The sequence below is a fragment of the Leucopleurus acutus genome (assembly GCF_964270905.1).
Source record: "Leucopleurus acutus genome assembly, chromosome: 3".
Classification (NCBI taxonomy): Eukaryota; Metazoa; Chordata; class Mammalia; order Artiodactyla; family Delphinidae; genus Leucopleurus; species Leucopleurus acutus.
In genome coordinates this window covers 3947881-3974751 of record NC_139145.1, presented here as the reverse complement: position 1 = coordinate 3974751, position 26871 = coordinate 3947881, and the positions used below count along the sequence as shown (strand labels likewise).

The 26871-nt window shown below is 53.2% G+C and overlaps 1 protein-coding gene across 3 annotated transcripts in view; it reads right to left on the bottom strand.

Annotated features, from left to right (window-relative positions):
• KDM4B (lysine demethylase 4B) overlaps positions 1 to 26871 on the bottom strand; it is a 134664-nt gene that overhangs the window by 100802 nt on the left and 6991 nt on the right. For all 3 annotated transcript variants that reach the window (XM_082836020.1, XM_082836021.1, XM_082836022.1), the window contains exon 2: positions 4204 to 4306. The gene's annotated coding sequence lies outside the window, so the exon portion shown is untranslated. The remainder of the gene's footprint in view (positions 1 to 4203; positions 4307 to 26871) is intronic.

Genomic DNA, 26871 nt, shown 5'->3' with positions numbered 1-26871 from the left:
ACCGCCTGGCTAATCCAGGGTGAGCACCCATCTCCAGATCTTTAACTTCATCCAGGCTGCAGAGTCCCTCTCATGTCAGGGAGCATCTTCACGGGTTCCACAATTAGGGTGTGGGCACCTCAAGGAGCGCTATTCCCTCTGCCTCAAAAGCCACATGAAAAATCCATCACACAAAGAGATAAGTGACAGTCACCATGCCCCTCCCACAGGGGACCGCTGCTGTGAGATGCGTCCTGGAAAGACAAGCACATTTGCCTAGTCGCTCAGACAAAAGCACAGTTTCGAGAAGAGGACGAAGGGGACCAAGCGATACCCAGTGGGCTGCAACATGACCCCCACGTCCTCCCCACGACTCAGACATGCACAGCGCTCCAGAGCACAGAGCCTGGAGCCACCCTCTGGCTGCAGAGCTGACTCATGGGCACAGCCAGAGGCCCCAGTGATGCCAAAGGAGCCCTTTCTGGCCGCTCGCGCCCCAGACAACCTTGGCCTGCATCTTCACGTTGGTGCCAATGCTCACACCTTGTCAGCCCCCAGGACACTCGGCCGAGCTGTGGGGAGGAGCCAGGAGGCGTGAACCACAAGCTGGGTTGCATGATGGCCTGGGGAGCCCCCGGGAGCCCCATCCCCAGGAGGCCTGGGCATGGGAAGGGCAGGCCCTGGGAATCCCCAGGGGCCCGGCTCGGCCCAATCCCCCCACACTGCCAGAGCCCCTTCACTAATCCCAGAGCAAGTGTGCGACACCTGGGGACCACGACGATCAGGGCCACGCTTTTGGAAGATGCCGCAGGGCCAACAGCGCTGGCCACGGAAGCCTCAAGAAGCCACATGGGGCAAAGTCCCGTGAATATCGTGGTCTGAGTCACAACCTCGCGTGACTCTAAAATGACAGTGTCCTGGTTCAACACCCAATCCTTCCACCTAGGTACCCCCCAAACTGCAGAGAGAGAATGAATGAATAAATAGCAACTTGTCCCCCGTGGTCGGGGGCCTTGCTCAAAACAGACAGAGGCAAACGAGGAACATTTATCACGCCTCTCCTCCTAAAAACTGGCGCTGAGGCCACCTTCTTCTCTTGATCTTTAGTATACCTTTGAACTTTAAAGAAAAAAGCTCTCTCTGTCACAACCCTCCCGGAGGAAGTGCCCACGGCGGGGCCGCCCACAGCCCATGACAGGGGCATCTTTTATTAGCCCGGAGACGTCACCTGTCTGTGCTCATAGATGCAAAACTGGGTGCTTTTTTCACACACACAAAAAAAAAGGCAGGAAAAAGCTACCAGACCTGAAAAAACAGGCCAAGCAATATGTTGAGGAGGAAGAAATCCTTACAATGAAGTAAATGAGCGAAAAAGCAAAGAGCCAGGAGGGCTCGGGGCAGGAAGAAGGCTGGGTGAGAAGCCCACCCACGGCCTGGGGCGGCCTGCACTCTCCCTCCCGCGTGGAGCTATTCTGCTTGGAACTGAACCCGCATGTCTCCAGCTCAGATCCTGCTCCTAACAAGACAGGGTGGAGCGGGACCTGCTGGGAGAGGCTTCTTCACACTCACAGGAACCCAACCACAGGGGCCAGGAGCATGAAAGGCGAAGCATGGAGCCACCATCTGACCCAGCCATCCCACCCCTAGGTGTCGTCCACCAAGACACCTGAACGTTCACGGCAGCGTCATTCATAAAACCCCAAAAGCGGAGACAACACGACTGCCCATCTACGGATGACAGATACACCAAATGTGGTCCCTCCACACACGGGCACATCACTCAGCCATGAAAAGGAGAGAGGCACTGACACTCACTGCAACGTGGATGGAGCCTGAGAACACAATGCTCGGTGAGAGAAGCCAGACGGAGGAGGACACACAGCATGTGATTCCAATGATGGGAAACGTCCAGAACAGGCCGATCCACAGACACAGAGAGTGGGTTCCTGGTTGTCAGGGCCTGAGGGAGGGAGAGGGAGTGCCTGCTGAATGTACAGTGGTTCTGGGGAGTTGATAACGGTGTTCTGGAGTTAGATGGAGTTAGATGGTGGGGTGGCGGCACAGCTCTGTGAACGTACTAAAAACCACTAAATTGCACGCTTTATTTTAATTAATTAATTAGTCCACTCCATTGTGTGGCTTGTGAGATCTTAGTTCCCTGACCAGGGATTGAACCTGTGCCCATGGCAGTGAAAGTGCGGAGTCCTAACCACTGGACCACCAGGGAATTCCCTGAATTGTATACTTGGAGGTGTGACCATTATGGCATGTAATTACATCTCTATAAAACTTAATTTTTTTGAAGTCCAAGGCAGCCTGTTTGGCACCTGCCAGACCGCAGTCAACCTGTCCCATCTGTCACGAGCACCCTGATCTCCGCGAACGCCCGAGGCCTTTTGGGGAAGGTGCCCGTGGCCTCACTCATTTCCGCCTCCCACTCTTCCCCCAGCCCAGAACATTCTCACGCCTTTCAGGGCTGGTGCTCAGTCTCTCCAGCTATAAAATGGGTTGACAGAGGGAGATGACTAGCATCCTGGTGAGGGATTACTAAAAAGTTAACCGCACAGGGCGAGCTACGTACGCAGAATGTGTCGTGCAGATGGGGATACAGAGAGGATAACCGAGTTTCAGGGACTTGACGGTCTTGTAAGAAAGCATAAGCTTTAAGGGTAAAGCAACGCTTTGGGACACACAGTCAGAACTGACCATTTCTAAACCAGTCGACGAGGACCTGGTCCACCCAGCCCCAGACAGTGACAAGCTGGCAGGGACTGGGGACGGCCCACCTTCTCTGTGCAGGACCACACGGTAAACATTTGCAGCTTTGCAGGCACGCGGCTCTGTCACAACCACGCAATTCCACCACCGTGAGGAGGAAGGCGCAAGTGAACAGAAGCAGCTGTGCGCCGATAAGGCTTTATTTACAAGAACACACAATAGGCCGAGTGGGCCGAGTGGGCCGAGTGGTCCTCGGGCCACAGTTTGCCGGCCCCGGACCCAGATGCCTGAAATCTCCCCTTTAAGGAACAAACCCTGCACTCCACCGCTTGTAAAGGGGAACCTGAGCTCCACGGCCCAATTCCTGGGTTTCTAAATCATGGCAGAACAGACAAGGCCACGTTCTAGTCCACACTGAGCCCTCATTAGCCACGTGGTCTTGGGAGGAGGCTTCGCCCAAGGTCAACACTGAACACAAGCCCTTCTCGCTCAGCCAGCTCTCCTCGCTGTGGCCAGGAGCACGGGAACTGCTTGTCCCATGCTGAGCGCCCCTCCACCTGGGTGCCCCTGCCCGTGGGTGCCAGCCATGAGGGGCTCAGGCTGCTCCCTGTTTTCTTACCAGTGACCCCCCACCTTGGGCCACCTCCAGAGGCCACCTCTGTGAACCCTCTGTCCCTGCTTAATTAGAAAAGTCCAGGAGAAGGGGGACACCGTGGAGCTGAAACCCAGAAGCAGCTGGGTCATGGGATTCTTTTCAAAGCATTGAAAAATAATCCTCCAGGGTTTCCCTGGTGACACAGTGGTTAAGAACCCGCCTGCCAATGCAGGGGACACGGGTTCAAACCCTGGTCCGGGAAGATCTCACATGCCACGGAGCAACTAAGCCCGTGAGCCACAACTACTGGAGCCCACGAGCCACAACTACTGAAGCCCGCACACCTACAGCCCGTGCTCCGCAACAAGAAGCCACCGCAGTGAGAAGCCCGCGCACCGCAACGAAGAGTAGGCCCCGCTCGCCTCAACTAGAGAAAGCCCGCACACAGCAACGAAGACCCAATGCAACCAAAAATAATTAACTAATTAATTTTTAAAAATAATAATAATAATCCTCCATTTTTGAAGACCCTCCCCTCTCCCTGTGACTGGTCATCATCTCCCACAGGGTGTGAGGTGGGGTGAACATGCCCCCTGGGGTGAACACCACTTCTGAAGCCAGAAGTGGTGTCCTGCCCAGGGACACGACACAGATAGGGCAGCTCATCCTGGGCCACCCGGGAGTCCCCCCAAACCCACTATGGTTCTCAGGGCTTCTAGAAGTGAGGGACAGGTGTTCAGATGCTGAGGGGCCAGAGTGCAGACGCGGAGAGAAGGCACATCCAGCACAGCCACGCTGAGGGGTCCAGGCTCCTCTAGGGGCATCTGGCCCCTGGACACCCCAGGAGCTCAGAACCAAACAGGGCCGCCTTCTCCACCAGCAGCCCTGGGGCCGGGGGCCCGCACACTTACTGCAAGGTTCCTGGTACACAGTGGGGAGTGAGGCTGCGGGGAGATGGTCCAATAACCGGCTTCTGTTAGGGTTTCCGTCAGGTTCCAGCAATAGCGATGGTTCCTAAAATGTGCAAAACAAAAGCACAATTAACTAAAACGATGGCCTGATTAAGTCTTAACTCCAAATTACATTCCTAGCAGCAGCGTTTAGCCCAGGGATGCCTGCCTCTGTTGCGATGTTTCCAAGAACATGAAAATCCACAACCATGAGCACCCGCCCCACTAAAGGCTTCCAGCGATGGCCCATTTTAAGCTCTCAGCTCCTAAACATCGGTAGCTGAGGAAGCAAGAGCCTCCAAACACAATCAAATCAGACCAATGATGCTTCTGGAAACCTTAAGGTACAGGCGCTCCTGGGAGGTTTACAGGAAGTTCTGCCTCTTCCGAACCCCCCTGCAGGCAGGGAAGGTGCCGCTCCAAGGAGGACAGTCGGACAGGAACTGCCGCGTGGTGACCGCCATCTACACTCCCGGGGGGCAGAGAGCACAGGGCAGAGCGTGGCAGGCATCGTGCAGCTGAGACCCCACGGGGGGCAGGGTCCCCACCACAGCATTCACAGCCAGGCTCAGGGTCACTTGCTGAATGGACACAGGACAAGACTCTAAACGTGGGGTGTGGCCCCAGGGCCTCTGACAATCTGGGCTCCAGCTGCCCCGACTCACTGGGCTCCCCGCCCCTACCTCCCGCACACCTGAGCTGAGCTGACGGCTCGGCGTCTGCCGGACCCTCCCTGCCCCTGTGCCTTTGCACATGCTGCCTAAAGCTGGACTAGCTGCTGGGGGCGGACCTGGCTGCAGGGCAGCTCAGCCAGGGTGCCCTGGGGGTGTGGAACTTGGTCCTGCACACCTTCCCTAACTCACCAGGAGCTCTAAATAGCACGAGTCCCAAAAACAGGCAACGTGTGCTGACCTTTTCTACCTTTTTTTTTAATCAGGTTTTTAAAATTACTGGGCACAACCCACTACATTGATTTCACTGTCTTCTAACAGGTGCCAGCCCCCGGGCTGAAAGGCCACACTGAGCTGTGGAATGACTGGCCCTCGGGCATTCGCCTCTTCCTCTGGACCAGCTAAGCCGCCCAGGGCCACATGTAGTCCCAAGGGCTCCTCGGCCGCTGCCACCTGCCCTGCTCCGCAGCCCCGCCAGCCCCTGACAGCGACGAGAGCAGAAGTCTGGGGGTTCAGTTAATCTGGCATGTCTCCACATGGCTGTGGCTGGTGGAACAATGGCCCCCAAGGATGTCCCCATCCTAATCCCCGGGAGCTGTGACTATGCTCTCCTTGGTGACAAAAGACTGCAGATGGGATGAAGTTAAGGATGGTTTTTTTTACATCTTTTTTCTTCTTTTTTTTGGTCGCGCCGCACGTGGGATCTTAGCTTCCCGACCAGGGATCAAACCCGGCCCCCTGCATTGGAAGTGCAGTCTTATCCGCTGGACCGCTGGGAAGTCCAAGTTAAGGATCTCGAGATGGAAGATGATCCTGCGTTATCAGGGGGCCCAGTGTCATCCCCAGAGTCCTTCTAAGAGGGAGGCGAGAGGGTGAGAGTCAGAGAAGAACTGATGACAGAGGCAGAGGTCAGAGCCATGTGCTCTGAAGACGGAGGAGGGGCCACCAGCCGAGGGTGCGGCACCTCCAGAAGCCGGAAATGGCGAAGAACCGATTCTTCCCTGGCACCTCCAGAGGATCAGTCAGCCCTGCCCACACCTTGATCCTAGCCCAGTGAGACCCATGTCGGACTTCTGGCGGCCAGGGCGGTGAGATGATAAATGCGCATTGTTTTAAGTCACTGAGTCTGTGGTCGTTTGTTACCGTAGCAAAGGGAGACTGATCCGGCGGCTTCCACGTACATCACCCGATGACAGAGGAGAAGGACCTTCTCACCCCCACTGCCCACAGGCCTCCCTGCTGAGAATAGTTGGCCTGACTTTCACTCACATCTGATGGGGTCATGTGTCTCCCTGGTCACTTGTCACTACCTCTTTGCACACTGTCTCCCCAGGTGGACGATGGGCCACCCCCACGTACAGCACGTGGGCTGCAAGGCAAAGGCCACCCGAGCCTGTGGTCCTCGGCTGGACAGACCCCAGTCTGCTGCTGCCCATGGCTGCGGGGTCCTCCTGCCCTCGTGCTCTGGGGGATGACAGCATTGACCCCAAAATAGGAGGCTGGAAGCCCTGGGGTTGAGGTTAAGGCTCAGCCCTCAGGCCACAGCCAAGGCAAGGCCTCTGTCCACCCTGACCTATGTCCACGCGGGGCTAGGTTCACCCGCCTCCCCTGCTCCCGCAAGGACTGAGGGCTCCCCGTAGCCAGCCTGTCACCACCCTGGAGGCCCTGAGACACCAGGGGCCTGGCCACAGCCCACTTGGCACAGGGCAGCCAGGGCTGAGGCATCAGGGGGCCCTTAAGTGTGGGCTGGGCACAGTGACTTCCTTTCAAGAGGGACAGTATGGAAAGGGGGGAGGTGTGACCTTCCAGTGGAGACACCTGAGCAGCACGACCTCAGCCAGGGGACCAAGGTCAACACCAGCAGTGATGAGTCACGTTGACGGCAGGCACCCCGAGATGAAGGATGAGACGGCCCTTCACAGGTGGTCCTCCTCCCAGCACCCAGTGCCCCAGTGTAACCGTGAGAAAAACAGCAGACAAGTTCCTACTGAGGGAGATTCTACAAAATCTCTGGCCACAGCCCTCCTCAAACCCGTCAAGGGCATCGAGAACAAGGAAAGTCTGAGGAACCATCACAGCCCAGAGGAGCCCGAGGAGACGAGACACCTGAATGTCACGGGGGTCCCAGATGGGGTCCTGGGACAGAAGAGGACAACAGGGGCAAACAAGGCAAACGGAATGAAGCAGGACCCTAGTCAACGAGAATGTACTCATAAGATTCACTGATTGCAACAAACGAATCTGCCTCATGTAAAACGGAATAACGGGAGACTGGGTGTCGGGGTCAGGGGGGTAGGGAACTCTCCCTAGAGCTCTCAATTTCTCTATAAATCTACAACTGTTTAAACGATAAAGTCTATGTAATTTTTAAAAGGAAAACAAAACAGAAAGGCCCTGGTGCCTCCTGCTGCCCAGGCTGGCAGGGCTGGGCCGCTGGCCTGGTAGCGGTTCCCAGGAAAGCCAGGCGCCGAGAAGAGAACTCGGGGTGGGCAGGAGGCGTCCAGCTGCACTGAGGGGACAGACTGAGCGGCGACCCAAGGCCTCAGACAGCACCACCCCAAAGAGGCACACTCTGACCATTTCTCCTTTAAAAAGGCGCCGTCTGACAGTCGGATGATGTCGCTCTTCCGAGGTGCCCGCCCCGCAGACGCTGATGGCTCCTCCACCCTCTGCAAAAGGCAGGCAGGTGGGCCAGGAAGAAGCAGCAGGAACAGGGGGAAGAGCCAGCTGTCTCCACACGCTGAGGCACCAGGAACTGCCACCGGCTGCTGGCACCTGTGGGACCCCACAGGCCTGGCCTCCCCACCCCGGGCAGGGGTGGCTGGGCCCCTGGTCCTATCAGCTCTGGGCCACCTAGGGCTAGCCCTCGGGATGGGTCCACCCACACCGCCCACGGTGGCCCGGGAGCTGGGCCCGGGGTCCGAGAGGCAGAGAGCTGACGGGCAGCTTCTGCCCACAAAGGCAGGGAGCCCTCCTCGCCTGTGTATGTTATCTGATCCAGGAGGGCTCAGCACCCAACTTGGCCTGCTCCCCGCTGCTCCCAAGGTGAGCTGGAGCCCCTCGTGGGAGCAGGGAGGGTGGAAATACTCATAGAAGATGGGGACTCCCAGGAGGACGTGAGCGCCGTGAAGGGGCACCGGACGACCAAAGCAAGGACAGCGAGGCCAACAAGTGGAAGTGACAGGCCCGACTATAAACCCACAGAGTGCCATAAACACATGCTGGCCCTTACTGGTGTGAGAGTCAAAATGTAACGGAAGTGGGGGAGAAGGGATAGCTCTCTTCCACAAAAAATTCTAGATCATAATGCAGACGGAGTGAAGGCAACATAAATGCGCCGTGAGATCTGTACGGTAATCCCTGCTGCAGGAAAGATCCACCGCAGACGCTGAAACTGACAGGCAAATGTTTATGAGAAGCAGGTGTGCTGTCGCGAGGTCCCAGAGGAAGAACCTGCAACCTTCCGGCAGAGGCTCCAAGCAGGTGCCACCTTAACCGAGGGGTGAAGGTTGACCCCACAGGCAAAGAGACACATCAGCACATCGCCCTGGGGCAGCCTCCCTCAAATGCATAACCTTCGTGTCACCATGAGAAACAAAGCCAAGGAGAGGGACGCTACAAAATCCCCCACCAGTGCTCTCCGGAAGTGTCAAGGTCACGACACACAAGGAAAGACTGAGACACAGCCCCAGTCCGGAAGAGCCTAAGGAGCCTGACGCCTGCACCGTGTGGTCCCGAGTTGGGTCCTGGGCAGAAAAGGGGCTGAGAGGGACAACCAGTGGGATCCTAATAAAATCTGTTGTTATTACTTCAGGTCATCCTTCTGCAGTTACGTTAGGCGTTAGTATCAGGGCAACGTGGCTGAAGGGTACATGAGAACTCTTTGTACTGTCTCGGCAACATTTCAATGCCTCCTAAATTATTTCAAAATAAAATATCAAAAGCAAAAAAAAAACACTAAAACAAAAAAAACACAACAACCTCTATCTCCGTCCTCTGAAGTTCACTGCACAGCAGGTTTTAGCTGGAAGAGGAGAGTCTGGCTGTAAAAAGATCCAAACCGATAAGAAAAGAGAAAGCAAGTTGACGCCAGCCTGCAATCCAGTTTCAGGACTGATTAAAGACCCAACCTGCCGAACGCAAGTTTCAGATGCTTCCTGTTTGAGAGACCTGAAGAGCTGACATTTTCATCAGTCTTTACAGACTGGGAAAAGAGCCTCTCGTTTACAAATATCTCACCAAATCCTCTGTATCCTCACAGACAACAAAATCCAACTGCGGAAGTGGCAATGGCTCAGCTAGGGAGGTGGCGGGCACCCTGTGTTGTCTGGATCCCAACCCCAGGAAGGCTCTGATCTCATCTCCTGGAAATGTAAGAACCATATCATTTTTCTTTAATGTCCGCCCCAGAGACTAGATATAAAATAACTCGGGGTGACAAAGCTACAGTGATCAAGCCAATGTGGTCCTGGCCTCAGGATGTACAGAGAGCTCAATGGATGAGAGAGGGCAGTCCAGAAATAAACCTGCACATTTAAAGTTAGTTGGTTTTCAGTGAGGTTGCCAAGACGGTCCGAGGGGTAAGGAGCAGTCTTTACCACAGTTGTGCTGGCACAACTGGATGTCCACGTGCAAAAGAAAGAAGCTGGACCCCTACCTCACACCAGACAGAAATTAACTCAAAATTAACTCACATACCTAAACGTTAGAGCTAAACCTCTAAAACTCCTAGAAGAAAACACACGAATTAATCTTTGTGACCTGGGATTAGGCAACGGTTTCTAGATACAACACCAAAAGAACGAGTGACAAAAGAAAAAATAAATAAACTGACTTTGTGCTTCGAAGGACATAATCAACAAAGTAAAGACGACCCACAGGATAGGTGAAGATATCTGCAAACCTTAGATCTCAAAAGGGACTTGTATCCGGAATAGAAAAAGAACTCTTATGGGTCAACAACAACAAAGACAACCTAATTCACAAGTGGGTAAAGGAACTGAATGGACACCTCCCTGCAGGAGATATACAAACAGCTAGCAAGCACCTGAGAAGACGCTCAACGTTACAGCAATGGAGTGAGGGACAAAAAGAGGCTAAACCCCAGAGAGGGGGCTCCCAAGCCCGCTCCCCAGTGGCAGAGCCTCACACACAGTTCTGTGATCACATTTCCCATGGTACATCCTACTCCATTCTCTGGAGACCATGGCGGGGCTGCAGAGACCAGCACAGATGCCCCCGAGGGGTCCCAGCCGGCCGTGTGACCTGGGGCAAGTTCCTAACCTCTGCACCTCGGTTTCTTCATCTGTCAAGTGGGGGTCACCGTGCCCTACTGTGGGGTTGCAGGAGGTTAAACAAGGCCACAGACAAAAGCACCGGAAGGAGACCCTGGCACACAGTAAACCCTCGTATATGGCAGCTGTCATGGGCTTTGTCATTTAAGAGCTTCACTCGGGCAAGGAAGGCAGATCTGGTGACATGCCCCCAGTGGCCACCCAGGACTGCTCCCAAGGGCAGTCTGGCAAGGTCTCTTTTTAAAAAAATACCCGCCTTCTTCCACCGGCTGTTCTTAGGCCTTTATGCTCTGGACACACAGCCCACCTGTCCACCCCAACTCCTCTGCAGGACCTGCCTCTGCAGGGTCGGGAGCACCGGGATGGGAAGGTTCCAGCTGGATCTTGAGAACCTGAGATGCCTGGAAGCGATCAACCATGACCTGCGGGGCACACTTCGGATCAACCATGTCCTGCGGGGCACACTTCGGATCAACCATGTCCTGCGAGGCACACCTAGCACGCTGGAAAGGAAAGCGTGTGCATGTGTCTTTCTAGAGCCTGACCTCCTCCAGGGGCTGGGGGAATCACAGATCAGGGAGTGGGGGGAGACAAGGGTGGCACCTCAAAGCACTGGGTAAGGGTGGAATTGAATCAATGAGGAAACATCAAAAATCCAACTGAAAAGTGGGTGAAAAGCATAAACAGGCTATTCACAGAAAAGATATCAAACTGGCTTTTAACACATGAAATGATGCTCGACCTCACTCCTAATTTCAGAAATGCTCACTGAAACTACACTGAGACCCCGGGACCACACTGGTGGCGCAGTGGTTAAGAATCCGCCTGTCAATGCAGGGGACACGGGTTCGAGTCCTGGTCCAGGAAGATCCCACATGCCGCGAACAACTAAGCCCGTGTGCCACAACGACTGAGCCTGTGCTCTAGAGCCCGCGAGCCACAACTACTGAGCCTGCGTGCCACAACTACTGAAGCCCGCGCACCTAGAGCCCATGCTCCGCAACAAGAGAGGCCACCAAAATGAGAAGCCCGTGCACCACAACAAAGAGTAGCCCCCGCTCACCACAACTAGAGACAGCCTGCGCACAGCAACGAAGACCCAATGCAGCCAAAAATAAATTTAAAATAAATAAATAAATAAAAGTAACTACACTGAGACCCCATCTCTCACGGCTCAGATCAGCAAGTACGTTTCCACTAGAAGAGCACACCCTGCTAGTGAGCCTGTGGGACCAGATCCTCTCGGTGCTAGTGAGAGTAAACCCATCCGCCACCCCAGGAGGGAACGTGCCAGAAGCTAACACACATCTTGGCACTTATCTTTTGAGCCAGCAATCCCACTTCTAGAAATCGACCCTGAAGATACTCTTCCAAGAATATGAAGATACCTCTACACCAGGGCATTCACTGCTGCACCGTTTGTACCAGCAAGATACTGGAAACAAGCCCAACGCACGTACAGGGGAGAGGCTGGGCTAACTGTGCTGCAGCCCCCAGTGGACACCACACAGCTGTGCAGGAGGGCGGGCACATCTCCATGGCCAGATGAAGCTGTTTCCAGGACACGCTGCGCAGTGAAAAGAGAAAAGTGCAAGAGTGATCCCCACTGTGCCACCTTCCATGTATAAGAAAACATACTTGGGACTTCCCTGGCATTCCAGTGGTTAGGACTCCGTGCTTTCACTGCCGGGGGCATGGTTTCAATCCCTGGTTGGGGAACTAAGATCCACAAGCTGCAAGGCGTGGGCAAAAAAAATATATATATATATATACACACACACACACACACACACACACACACAATTCTGCATTTCTGAGACATAAACTAATGAGATCATTTCCTGCAGGAGGGAGGGCGAGGAAGGGTGATGATGCATCTCTCCAGACACCTTTCTGACCCTTGAACCATGCTAATGTCCCACATACTAAATGAATGAGGGAATGAATGAAATCAATAAGAACTGTGGGGGGCTGGGGGGAAGAATCCTACAATGAAATACAAACAGTATTTCAAGTACATAATACAACCACAATAAAGAGAAAAGAAAGAACTAAGCCATGTCACTTTTAAGCATGGTTTTGGAACTATGTGCTTTTGAGATAAAGATAAAGCAAATATTGACTTACTCCAGGGGCTTCTTTTACTGTGGGTGACGCAGGGCTCTCACTGACAGAGACAGAGTTACAGAAAAGGGAAGGGGAGGCCGGTAAGCAGCCTGCACGAACAAAGGGCTGGAAGTGGAGGTGTCGGTGTGAACTCGTGGGCACTAGTGTGTATAGGTAGAAGCAGAAATGGATGTGGGTGTCTGTGCGATACATGTACACACAGACACACTAATGTATGCACATGTGTATTTATTTACACACCTATTTCCCGGGCAAAAGGGCCCAGAGGCAAAGACACCCCCTTGGCAATGAGCAACTGAACACCCAGATCTTGGTTTCTAAATGCACTGTCCACAAGAAGAACCAGGGCTCCTTGGAGAAGCAGTCAAGCCTGGAGTTGAGGTGGGAGCTCACAGCATGGGCCTGGACCACCTCACTGTGCCCGAAAGTAGGGAAGTGCCCAGAGACTGGTGGGCACGTGCCTGAAGGACACGAGGAGCCAGCAGGAGGGAGCTCTACCTCTGGATCAATCTGGGACCACTAAAGCATCCGAAAACAATGACAGCAATGGATTACAATCTACTGAATCAGTTAAGGACCCATGCGTCCTCGCTGATATAAGTAAACAGATGGGGAAGAAGCGACAGCTGTTCTTCACAGTAGAAAGCCAACTAATAAATGCAGAAGGAATGGTGGAATTAGACGATCTCTACTTGGCGAGAACCAACAACGGCTGCCCAAACAAACAGTGAATGTTGGGGGAACAACGCGGTGTTTACAAGGTCCCCAAGGACCTCCCGCAAGAAACTTACCAATTACAAATGGTAAAATTGTAACTTCAAGGACCTCCCGCAAGAAACTTACCAATTACAAATGGTAAAATTGTAACTTCAGGGTGGAGAAATCTGGAAGACACCCCCTTACCCAAGTGGGCCAGGTTGATGCCACCAGATGTGGGCTCCAGAGACAATACTCCGAGAAGGACACCAGACTGCTTCTGGCATGTTCCTGCCAGACGTGAGAGGACCAGCAGACAAACCCACACCGAGCGACGCCCCACAGGATAACGGGCCTGTACTCTCCCAACGTCCAAGCCATGAGCCAGAAGGACAGACTCAGGAACTGATCCAGATGAACAGAAACAAAAGCGACGTGACGTATTAACGCGGTGTGTGAGCCTGGCCTCTGAGAATTTTGAGAATTAACTTCCTGGTTCTGATAATTTGATAAGAGAATCCCTTGTTCAGAAGAGATGCCCACTGAGGTATTTAGAGGTAAAGAGGCATGTATGTGGAACAGTTCAGGAAGAAATGCGCAGACAGAGAGGACGAGAGAGAGAAAAGGAACAGGAGCAGCTGCATTGAAAGGTTAACTCCTAGGGGCCAGGTGAGAGGTGTCTGGGAATTCTTCGTGCCATTCTTGCAACTTTTCTGGAAATCTGAAATTACGTCTCTGAAAGTTTTTATTCAAAAAGGACAAAAAAGAGAAAGGAAGCACTTGGATTGAAAAGACAAAAACAAACAAAAAAAGGAAGCACGTGGGTGAAAGGCCAGGGAGCCAAGGAGGCTGCCAGCACCTGCTTTTGGAACATCGTGGACAAGAACAGGGCCTGCCAGCCCACCTACGTCTTTACTAGGCTCGGGGGGTCAGGGACGCAGCCTGGGCAAAGGTCACCACCTGTCCCCAGCCCACAGCCCAGGCAAGGGGCTGGCGCCACACAGAGAGCAGGGCGGACACCGGCACCCTGGGAGGGGGTGTGGCACCCCAGCAAGCTCCCCACACGGCCAGAAGGCCACCCCTGCAGACGCTCAAGACACCAGCCCATTCTTTACTCGTGTGTACAGGTCTTCAATGTTCCATGACTAACCATTTAAAACCATAATCACTGACAAAATAATCTTCCTATTTCTCTGCAAAGGTACCTCGTAATTTTGTGGGGCCGGACGACGCAGGTGTGCTCACGTTCTGAGCCCGGAGAGGACCCTGCCCCTCACCCACGGCCCTGGGGACCCTGGACAGGTTCCCTGACCTCCCCAAACAGCGTTGCCCTTCTAGAGCTTGCCTGGAGCTTCCCCTGGAGCTAGTGCGAGGCTCAGGGATGACCAGGACAGATAAAAAGGCCGATGATGGGGGCACAGGTCACCATGTGCAGGCCCGGCTCTAAGCACCTGGCATGTCTGATCAGCCCCAAAACCCTAGGAAGCAGGTACTGCTCTCACAGCCCATTTCACAGATGAGCAAGCTGAGGCACGGGGCAGTGATCACACAGCTAGCAACAGGGGAGCCCAGCTCGAGATCCGTGTCCCAACCACGAGCCTCACCAGCCTGTGCAGACTACAGGAGAGCAGCGTGGAAAGCACACAGCTCTGTCCCCACCCGGGGCCTCCAGACTGTGGGTCCTTCTAAAATCCATAAAAATGCAGGAGAAAAAAAAGTGGGCCAGTGTTTTGGTAATCTCAGGGAAGGGAAGACCTCTCTGGGCAGGTCACAAGACCAGGCGCTTTAAAGGAAATGACAAATTTGGCAATAAGCTTTAAAATATTCTATGTAACAACACATCAAAAATAAAGCCGGGAGATAAATTGAGAAACTGAGAAAAAACGTATAATGCTGAAGATGCTAACAGCCCTAATATAGAAAGGGTTATAATAAAACACTGGTTCTCAACCAGAGGCGAGTCTGTCCCCCAGCGGACACCTGGTGACATCTGGGGACATCTGTGCTTGTCAGGACTGGGGGAGGGAAGGGGCTCCTGGCATCGAGGGGATGGGGGTCAGGGATGCTGCTCAACACCTCCCCGTGCCCGGGGCGGCCCCCGCAGGAGGATCCAGCTCAGAGATATCAACAGTGCTGAGGGTGAGAAACCCTGTTATAAGTCAAGAAAAAAACACCCCAGTGTAACACATGGGCGAGGGCTATGAACTGGCATTTCAAAAAAAAGCAGTGACTAGGAGGTGACAGATTAGAAGGAGGCACAAAAGCGGGGGCTGTCGCCAGGATGATGAGAGCCCCCAGCTGTCGTAGGAGCATCCAAGCAGACCACCTTTCTGGGGATAACTGAAAAACACCCTTCAAAATAGAAGGGTGTCCGCTGGGGAGTGTGGAGTCAACAAACTAGAAAGACCTCCACCTGACACACGGCAATGACCAGGGAGCCTTCACCACGATGTCAAGAACGGTTCTATCCGGGTGGCAGGATCTGGGGAAATCTGTAATTCACACAGGCTTCTGTCTCTGCTGACAACACTTATGTACCACTTTTATAAAAACAAAGGGGACGCAGAGCCGCCTCGAGAGCCGTGCCAGGACCCAGAGGTCCCACCCCTTCAGCTCCATTCCCAGAGGTCCCATTCCCAGCAGCTCCCTGGCTGGTCCATCTGGGTGGATGGGTGCTGATCTCAGGGCAAAGAGGCAGCGCGTCCTGGGATTAAACCATCACCAAAATGATTATGGTCCCCAACCTAATTCAAATTTAAAAATACCAAGCCACACTGGAACCCTCGTACACTGCTGGTGGGACTGTATCACAGTGTAGCCACTGTGAAAGACAATCTGGCAGTTTCCTAAAGCCTCAAACACGGACCTTCCGTCTGGCCCAGCAATTCCACTCCTAGGTGTCTACCCAAGAGAAATGAAACGTGTCCACATAGAATCTTGTACATGAATGTGCATCATAGGCATTATTCACAATAGACAAAAAAGGTGGAAACAGCCCTAACGTCCATTGATGGATGAACAGATAAACTAAATGTGGTCCATTCATACAGTGGAATATTACGCAGCCATGGAAGGAGTGAAGCACTGACCCTCGCTACAACACAGATCCTCTGAGAACATGATGGTCAGGGAGAGAAGCCAGACACTGAAGGCCACACAATGTGTGACTCCCTTTATATAAAGCCTCCAGAACAGGCAAATCCAGAGACACTACAGCATTTGGTTGTCTGGGCTGGGGAATGGAGAGTGATTATTTAATAGGTATGGGGTTTCCTTCTGGAGTGATGAAAATGTTCTAGACTTCAATGGTGGTGATGGCTGCACATCCTGTAAATATACTAACAACCACTGAATTGTACATTTTAAAAGGGTGAATTGTATGGCATGTGAATTATACTTAATAAAGTTGCTATTAAAAAAATATATACCAAGCCAGAAAAAAAAATAGCACGAGAGCTCCTCAACGTTTGATCAAAACTTTGATGCTGTTTTGAAGCTTCAACTAAATGCATCCAGAACACTGGGGCTGCCCACGCTGTTGGTGACCAGAGGCACCCACTCGGTCTGCTCCTGGTTCTCTGCCCGGTGCCATCCTGACCACCACCCCTCAGGCCGCCCACCTGGGCTGTCACAAAAAGAGTGACAGCTAACAACCAAGTCACAGCCCAACCATCTTGCTGGCCTTCGCAGACTTATCTCGAGGCTGACCTGGGCCTCCCTGCACCGGGTACTCCTTAACCCCAAAGACCTGCCTCCGAGTGGGCATGACACACTGACGCAGATTTGGAATCCTGAGGCAGGATCAGGGCTACAAACCAGTCAGCTTAGATGGGGCAAAGGAGAAGAAAAGGCCAAAACTACAAGGAGAGCGATGACACAGGAGTTGGGGCCTTCCCAAGCCTGATCCTGAGAAGGCAGGGCTTCACAAATATTTTTGATCATTACAGATCCTTTGAGACGTTCATTTCACCAAATGTGAAAAGGAATAAACAAAAGAAGGGCGCCATTGAGGCCAACAGACACATCAGCATCCTTGAAAAACCCAAGTCACCCAAGCCATTTCATTGATCAAATGAGTTTAATCCTAATTAATCCTGTTCAAATGGAATCAGTATAAACTTGCTTCAAATAATACTGGGAATCAGAAGTAGATTCTGGTAAGTTAAGATGTATATGATAAGACCTAGAACAACCACTAAGAATATACTTCCAAAAATATAATGAAAAAAATCATTAAAGGAATTAAAATGTTACACTAGAAAATATTCACTTAATGCAAAAGAAAGCAGTAAAGGAGGAAGAGAGAAACAAAAGACGTTGGACAGAAAGCAAAAAGGAAAATGGAAGACGTAAATCCAACTATATTAATAATGACTTAAATGTAACTAAACAATCCAATCAATAGAGATTATCAGATTGGAAAAAGAAAAAGATCTTACTATATGTTGTCTATACTCTTTAGATTCAAAAACATAAATAGGCTGAAAATAAAAGGACAGAAAGGGGTCTAACATGCAAATAGCAACCATAAGAAAGCGGGAGTGGTTATACTAATATCACACAAAATAGACTTCAAAATAAAAGTGTCATTAGAGATAAAGATGGCCATTTTATAAAGATAAAAGGGCCACTCCATCAGGAAGATATAACAATTATAAACATATAAGAACCTAATAACAGAACCCCAAAATAAATGAAGCAAAAACTGACAGAAATGAAGGGGAAAATAGACAATTCAATAATAACAGTTGGAGACAGCAATATCTCACTTTCAATAATGAATAAAACAAGGAAGATAAAGAAACAGAAGACTTGAACAACACTACAAACCAACAGACATCTATAGAAATCCCCATCCAAGAGCAGCCAAATATCCTTTCTTCTCAGGACATATGGAACATTTTCCAGGATACACCAAATACCAGGCTACAAAAAGCCTCATCAAATTAACAAGAATTCAAATCATACACAGTAGGTTCTCTGACCTCAATGGAAATTAGAGGTCAATAACAGAAGGAAATGTGGGGAGTCACAAATATGTGAAAATTAAACAACACACTCCTAAATAACCAATGGGTCACAGAAGAAATCAAAAGTGAAATTAGAAAATACTTTGAGGTGAATGAGAATGAAGACACGACAAACCAGAACTTATACAGTGCAGCTAAAGCAGAACTGAGAGGTAAATTTATAGCTGCCTATATGAAAAACAGATGAAAGCTCTCAAATCAATAATCTCAACTTCTACCTTATGGCACTGGAAAGAGAAGAGCAAACTGAACCTAAAGCAAGCAGAAGGAAGGAAATAATAAAGATCAGAGCAGAAATTAACAAAATAGAAAATAGAAAAAAATTAACTAAACCAAAAGCTGGTTCTTTGAAAAGATCAACAAAATGGACAAACCTTTAGGTAGAATGATCAAGAAAAACAAGAGAGAAGACTCAAAGTGCTAAAATCAGGAATGTCAAATGGGACATTACTACTACTACCCACCTTATAGAAATAAAAAGGATGATAAAATAATATTGGATAATTAGAGTTACTACTGAGCAATAAAAAGGAATAAACTGTTGATACACACAACAGGTCAGATGGATCTTATGTGAAAAAGCCAATCCCATAAGGTTACATATGATTCCCTAACACTGTCGAAATGACAAGGTTATAGAGCTGGAAAACAGACCAGTGGTTGCCGGGGGCTGAAGGTGGGAGGTGGGGGTGACTTTAAAGGGGGATCACGAGGGAATTGGTCTGTGTTGACAAGACAGGTCTGTATCTTTTTTTTTTTTTTGACAGTTCTGTATTTTTATTGTGATGGTGGTTACACAAATCTACACGGCTGATAAGAGATCACACAGACATACCAAAAACTGAGTGCATACTAAAACTAGTGAAATCTGAGTAAGGCCTGTAGTGTACTGTGCCAACATCAACTTCCTAGTTTTGACAGTGGACTGTGGTCGTGTAAAATGTCACCACTGGGGGAAGAGCGCGTGGGACTTCTCCATACTATTTTTGCAACTCCTTGGGAGTCTGCAATTCTTTAAAAACAAAATGTTTTGGGAATTCCCTGGCAGTCCAGTGGTTAAGACTCAGTGCTTCCAGGACTTACCTGGCGGTCCAGTGGTAAAGAATCCGCCTTACAATGCAGGGGACACAGATTTGATCCCTGGTCAGGGAACTAAGATCCCACATGCTGTGGGGCATCTAAGCCTGTGCGCCGATCTCACGCACCTAAACTAGAGCCCGCGTGATGCTAACTACAGAGCCCACGTTCTCTGGAACTCGCGCACCACAACTAGAGAAGAGAAAAAAACCCACACACCACAACTAGAGAGAAGCCCGCACACCGCAACAAAGAGGCCCACGTGCCACAACTAAGACTTGATGCAGCCAAAAATAAATAAAATAAATAATAATAAATCTTAAAAAAAAAAAAACAAAAAAAGTCAGTGCTTCCACTGCAGGGGGCCCAGGTTCAATCCTCCCATAAGCTGTGAGGCCTAAATAACTTTAAAAATAAAAAAAACTAAAACCAAAATATATAAAAAACAATATGGGGGATATTTCATCATGGACAGGAGGGCATTCTGCCATATGGGCTGATGGTTTGGGGCTGGGTGATGAGCATGTGGGGTTCTTTACCCTATTTTGTCTACCTTTGCGTGTGTTCAAATTCCCCGTAATGAAAAGTTCAAAAAATAAACAAAGGGAACCAGCACAAGGATGGCCACTAACAAGTGCCTTCCCCATCCAGATTTACAAATATGCTTCAGAATGTTCCATCGTCAGGACTGCATGCCATCTTGTCTGATACCCTCCCCAAAACGATGGCCAGAGAGGAGACCAGGGCCGCCTGAGTGTTTTCACAACACAGATCATAACAAGACGCGGGACTGTCCAAACACCACCTTGAAGAATGGAAGTATTACAAAAAGCATTTGAGATGGGGCGGCGGGGGGGTGGGGGGGCACCCTAGGTTCTACAAGAGGTTTCTCCATTTCAAAGTCCTTGTTTCTGGGTGGAAATGATCTGCTCCAATACCAAGGTCTTGATTCTTTCCAAACAGGAAGCTTAAAAAGGCAGAACAATAAAGAAAGAGAAGACCAGTTGACACAACCAACAGAACGAACTAATACGGTCCAAGAACCGGTGCTCCCCCCGGACCTTCTACACTGGGCCAGTCACCCGAACCACAACACGAGCACTCAAGGGAGCTGAGCCCATCTCTTCACACGTAATCACTCTCTTCCTCTCTGGCATTTCCGCCTCAGGACCTTTGCACGTGCTCCTTGTGCTTCCATGTGGAGCTTCTTGTACCTTCAAGTCATTCAGACCTCTGCCCAAACGTCCCCTGGGAGGGGCCTTCCCTGTCTGCCCATGAAGGAAGCACTGCTCCCCCAGTTCTGCAATGACACCCCCCTCTGGTCCCCATCACACAGGCGCCATGGCTCCTTGCTGGCTCCTGGGCTCCTGGCCTGCAGGATAAACACGGAGCTGGCTGACAGCACAGAGCCCAGGCTTTGGGGGCTGCGGCGAGCCTGCTGTCTTCTCTGCCGCAGTCCACTGTAAGCCGAAGCTTCTCGCTGGCAGCTGGAGTGCGAGCCGAGCACTTATTAACATACGTGCCCCGTTTACAGCTCACTGGCACCTAACAAGGAGAGCGGGAGAGGACACCGAGGCCCCAAGTCGGTGGCAGTGACAGGGTTCGGGAGCTCGGGTCCCATTCTGAGCTCTGGCTCTAGACTCCAAACCAATTGCTGCCTGGGGCAGAGGCCCGGGAAAGCCCTGGAGGCTGTGGAGAGGCTGGTCACCCCCAAAGTCCCCTGGTCTTCCTGAGCGCCCAGACAGCTGGTGGGGGTGGTCCCTGTAAGGCAGGACTAGGGGACCCCAGCGCAGCCCCGCTTTCCAGGGAAGCCTTTATTTGCCATCAATGCCTCCCGTGCCAGCCTCCGCCGATAGCTGCAAGGGGGTGAGCACCTGAGGGTGCGACACCGGCACTTAGGGGACCCAGGCGAGGAGCTCCCTACCCCAGGGGAGGGGCGTGGAGCCACTCCACACCCAGCGGGGACATCCCGAATGCAGATCCATGGAGGCAGACAGCCGAGGGTTCTGGCAGGTGCCCGAGACACCCATTCTAGCCAGGCCCATCTCCACAGTCCCGACCCAAGTTCACAGGCTGAGCCCCGAGCCCGGCAGGGCTCAGACGAAACCACGGGTCTGGCGGACAAACGTTCTCAGCCGACGCTGCAGGCAGACGAAGGGGAGAGTGGGTTCAGGCTCTCTCCCCTGTGCGGCGCGGGGTGGGTCACTTAGCAACGCCCACTCCCTCGCCCTTGACCAATCCCAGCCACGCTGGGGTCCCAGCCCTCCCAGGCTCCCAGCCTGTGTGACAGGACCCCTGCCTGTCGGTCACAGGGCCGCAACGCAGGTCCCACACTAGGGTCCTTGCATCCCCGACTACCGCATCAGCCTCTCGGGGTCCTATCAGCCCCGAGCCGACCGCTGGACCCCAGGAGCACACAGAGGCCCTCACGAATCCCACGCCACTTGGACACGCGTCAGGGGCTCAGCAGGGGCCACAAGCAGCCTTCACTGTCTTGGTTTTGCCTCCAGTAACGGCTGTTTTTTACACTGGGAGGATAAATTATTTTTACAGTGAATATCCCTCTAGGAGGCTTGTTAGGAAAACAGCCACTGCAGCTTGGTCGATCCAAAGTTTTCAGGCCTTCTTTTGGCTAAAGGCCAAATTAACACACACAGGGCCTCGGGAGCACAGGTGCTGGAACCCAAGGCAGCAGCTCCGGGTCCCCCTGTCTCGGCGGCCGCACGGAGGACACCTAACCCAGTCCTCCTCCCCACCCGGAGCTGATCGGCAAACTCCACTGTCCCGCCAGGGCCCTGGCGAGGGCCTGGAGCACCGCTCACCCCAGGACCACGGTCTTCCAGCAGGTGGCCCACAGCAGACCCCAAGTCACCAGAGGAGGACCCCGAACGAGGCATGCAGAACAGGCCGCGGGGCTCTGAGCTGTGGACTGGCTGCTCCAGTCCAGCCACCCCCAGGACCACCACCCTGGCAGCGTGGTCCACAAAACCCCAGCCAAACCCTCTGACCCACCCCTTTAAAATAAAGAAGCTCCAGGAGAAGAAGAAACCAGCTTATTTTCAAGGTGCCTTCTAATAACCCTGCTTGTTCCCCAACTCTCTTCCCTAGACAAACATGGAACAGCAGCGTAAAAACCGCGGACTATTCTGGAATGCAGAGTGATTTCAGAAACTCCTCTTGCAACATCTTGATTCACATTCAAGGAAAGACAGAAGCCCAGAGAAAAATCACCCCTGTAGTCTCTGAACGCTCTCCCTGGGCCAGGGAGACACTGGGACATCAGAGCCAGGTCACTCTCCATGCAGGGCTGTCCTGGGCGCTGTGGGGTGCTGAGCAACTGCCCCAGTCCCCCCCCCCCGATGCCAGGAGCCCCCCCCCCCAGGTTGTGACAACCACAGATGTCCCCAGACACTGCCCAGTGTCCCCTGGGGACAGAATTACCCCCAGGGTGGGAACTACTTCACTCAGGGATTTTCACGGATTAACTCAGTTAATCTCATCCACCCTTGAAGCAGAGATCTCCACTGTCATCCCCATTTTGGAGATAAGGACACACACCCAGCAGAGGCGGGCTCTGAGCCCAGGCAGGCCAGGCACGTGGGTACCAGCCTCCAACTGCCGACCCCACTGGCCATTGTACCTTGAGACCTCAGGCCATTTAAGACCGTCTGCAGCTGTGGGATGTTATTTCCAAACTATGCTTGTACACGGGTCTCAGCTTTCCTGTGGCCAAAGAAGCATCCCAAGTTCCTGCAAGTCCCTTCACAGAAACATCTCAGGTCCCAAATTCAGAGCCCCCCAGTACGGCCAGCATCCATGCCACAAACGCACTGCCCTGAGCTCAGCCACAGGACCCATCAGCCTTCACAGCCAGGCCAAGGTTTCAAGCTCCCGTTAAAGATGAGAGGCTGCGTACAAGGCTCCACAGGAAGGATTGAGGCCACGGCCACACCACCCTGCCCATTGGTGCTGGCCCTCCAGTTGACATCCTGCAGGCCAGGCTGGTGCACTGGCCCCTCACATGGCCCTAGCTGCTTCATGTTGCGTCTGTCTCGTCTCCCCAGCTAGAGGCTAACAGATCCATAACTTCTGATGGGCTGGGCAGGCAGGCGGGAATGCGATGGGGGGATGGCGGGGCCCAGCCTCCACTGAGCACCAGGCATCCCCTTTATAGCATTCCCGGCCCCAACACAGCACTCAGCTCACCCAGGACCAGCGCTAGGTGTGAAATGCACATAGGATGTCAAAGACAGCGCCACAAAAAAAAATTTTTAAAAAAGAGTGGAAAATAACTCATTAGCAACTTTTATAATGATTACACGTTGAAATGATAACATTTTGGGTATACTGGGTTCAATAAAATACATTACTCAAATTAATTTCCCCCGCTTCTTTTCACCTAGAAAACTTTAAAGGACACATGGGGCTTGCTTTGCGTCTTTACTGGGCAGCGCTGCCTTAGAAAAGCTGTCGGTTTACACTTTCGCCTGTTTTCTTCTGAGGGTTTTGTCGTCTCAGTTCTCACATTCAGGTCTTAGATCCACTGGAGTTTGTTTTGGTGCCTGGCGGGGAGGGGCGGGGGGCACCGTACAGAGCCTGACGTTTCACCAGGTGACATTCCGTTAGCGTCCACCTGTGTCTCCCCTGGTGTCCTCCCGGTGCCACGAGCAGCTCCCTGGCACTTGGGACCCCCCCGGGTCTCCCGTATCCTCTGCTAAGGGGACAGCAAGTCTCTCACACATGTCACTGTCCTCAACACCAGTGGGAGGGCCAGAGCTGGCTGGGCTCTGCCCCGCTATGAGGCCACACCCCATCTGTCCCCTCACGGTCCCCGGAGAGCCCAGCTGCATTTCCAAATGGCCCAGCATGGTGACGGCACTTCCCCTGGAGGGCAAGGGGGCAGCCGGCTGCCTCTTTATCCACTGAGGATGCTGGATGCCTGGGCAGGAGCCATGGCCACCTGCAGAACTCTGCTTGGTGGCTCTGTGGGGATGTTCACAACCCGGTGGCTGCCTTCTAAGGTACAACCCACAACCGTGCCTGGGCCGGGCAGACCAGGGAAGGGAAGTGGCCCAGGAAGCAGCTCGCGTTCAGACCTACTGGCCAGACACGTGGGGGCTTGCGGGGGGTGGGGCTTGGAAAGGAGGGCACGTGTGGTCTAATCCCGAGCCACGTGAAGCTCTCGGGGAGCCCGCTCAGGGCTTGGACCACACTCAGCCAATCAGGCCAGCAGGGGGGCAGGCAGCAAACAGGACACCCCCTTTCTGGCCCTGGGGGACTCTGGGGCAGGGAACCCCAGCGCTGCCCACCGGGAGGAGAACGCACAGGAAACAGACAAGCCCAGGCGGCGGGGGCCGGGGCCACGCTGCTCCGCGGAGCGGACGCACAGAGAGGTACTACAGGGGACCGAGCCACCAAGCGAGGCTAGGCCAGCACAGCCCACCCCCTGGGGGCCCTGCCCAGCACCAGCTGGAGGCAACGGAGGGCAGAGAGGTGAGGATCACTGGTGAACGCTGGAGTCCAGAACCGGCGCATGCAAAGGGCGGCCTGAGCGCCTCCTGCAGGTGAGCTGGGGCAGCACGCCTGACGGTCGGGCCTCCTGACTCTGGCCTCCCTCTCCGACCCCTCCCCACCCCAGCCCTCAGGCTGTAGCCTCACAGAGTGTTTTGGTGCTGCCTCTGCTGGGGGCCGACTGGATGAGCATTCTGCCCGCCACAGCCCTGGAATTCTGGAACTCCAGTGCGGGGGGGGGGGGAGAAGGGGCAGGAAAACGTAGAAACTACTAGATCCCCACAGCAGGTAGTGGATACACAGCATGTCCACCCACACACGGGCACATCACTCTGCCGTGAAGAGGAGAGAAGCCCTGACACTCGCTACCATGTGGACGGACCTTGAGGACACGATGCTCAGTGAGAGAAGCCAGACACAGAAGGACACACAGTGTGTGATTCCATTCACATGAAACATCCAGAACAGGCAGATCCACAGACACAGAGAGTGGGTTCCTGGTTGCCAAGGAGGACGGGGAATGGTGAGTGACTGTTAAACAGGTATGGGGTTTCCTTTTGGGGTGAGGGAAGTGTCCTGGAATTTGATAAAGGTGATGGTTGCACAACTCTGTAAATGTTCTAAAAACCACTGAACTGTCCCCTTTAAAAGGATGAATTTTATGGTATATGAATATTATTATACAATTAAAAATATATTTTTAAAAAGGCAGGGCAGGAGCATTTGAAGAGGGGCTGTCCTAGAAAACTTGGGATCTAGTCGGCAGCACACCAGAGCCAATCTCTGGGCAGCCGTCCGTGGCTCCCACGTGACTTGAACACCTCTGGTCTGGCCTTGCTGACTAGACTCTACGCTCCTTGAGGGCAGAGCTGCTGGCCCCTTCCACTTTACCCCTTGGAGCCTGGCACAGGGGGGCCCCAAAGCTGCCCGAGAGACAGACTGGAGGGCTACCCCAGCTTCCCCTGCTTCCTCCGCGAGGGTATCCCAGGCAGTGCGCTGAGTGTCCCCTCCAAGTCCTTGCTCCTCTGCCTGCTGTTCACCTCACCCATGACAACAAGGCTCGACCCAGGTGGCAACTCTTCTGTCGCTCCCGGGCCACCACCCGAGCCACCAAGCACGGCCCCGGCCCTGTGTTTGGTTTGCATCTGTCCCGGCAGTTCTGCTCCCCCAGGCCCTGCCGTCCCCACTGCTCTCGGGATCCCGGCTCTAGGCTTTCATCACAGGCTGGGACCCGCTGTGGGCAAGAGACACTGAGCCGCTGGCCTCGTGCATGCGGGCCAGACGACTAGCGCTCTCCGCTGGGTGACAGCAGACGCACTGATAGGCCCAGGCTCGGTGCACGCCCGACGGCGGCGGATCTGCTGCAAACTCAGCCCTGGTGGATCGCGCAACCAAGCTGCTGACCACCTGGCCGAGAGCCACATGGGAGGCCTGCTGGCGGTTCCCGATTTCCTATCTTCACCTCGAGGCTGGCGGACAGCATGGCTGGGCATTTACAGAGGCCACTCCACCCCTGCTCCCCGCCGCAGCCAGCCTGGATCTACCTACGCCACACACCCCAGCCGCAGCTTGTCCACCGGCCGGCTGACCACCCTTCCTTCCGTGGGGCCCGGCACAGGGGTCTGGACGTGCAGAGACGCCCGTTTCTCGAGGACAGCGCTGCCCCTCAGTCTCCAGCTCAGAATGGGCTCAGGTTGCCCATGGAGCAGCCAGGACACGAGGAGGCGGGCAAACCAGAGCCTTCCTTCCCGAGAGGGTGTCAGAGAGCTCGCTTTCTTCACCGGCTCCCTCCTCTTCCTTGGGGGAAGGAGCTGGAACGAAGCAGGGAAGCCGGAGTTTCAACTCCAGGGCCTTCACTCACACGCAAGCTGGAGACAGCAAGGCTCTCTCCCGACCCCGTGGCAGAGATAATCAGATCCATGCAGCTCCAGGGCCGAGGTAGGAAGCTGGCCCGCGGATGCTGGCCTTTCTGATGGAGGGGGGTTTAAAGCACAGAACGGAGGACTTCCCTGGCGGTCCGGTGTTTAGGACTCCACGCTTCCATACCAGGGGTCCGGGTTCAATCCCTAGTCAGGAGACTAAGATCCCACAGCCGAGCGGTGTGGCCAAAAAAATAAGAAATAAAATAAACGACAGAACGGGCAAAGAGTGGGATCTGAAGGGGCCAGCGGCAACTCCCAGTCCAGCTGCCTGGCCAGGGTCCTGCATGCATCCTGGAGGCAG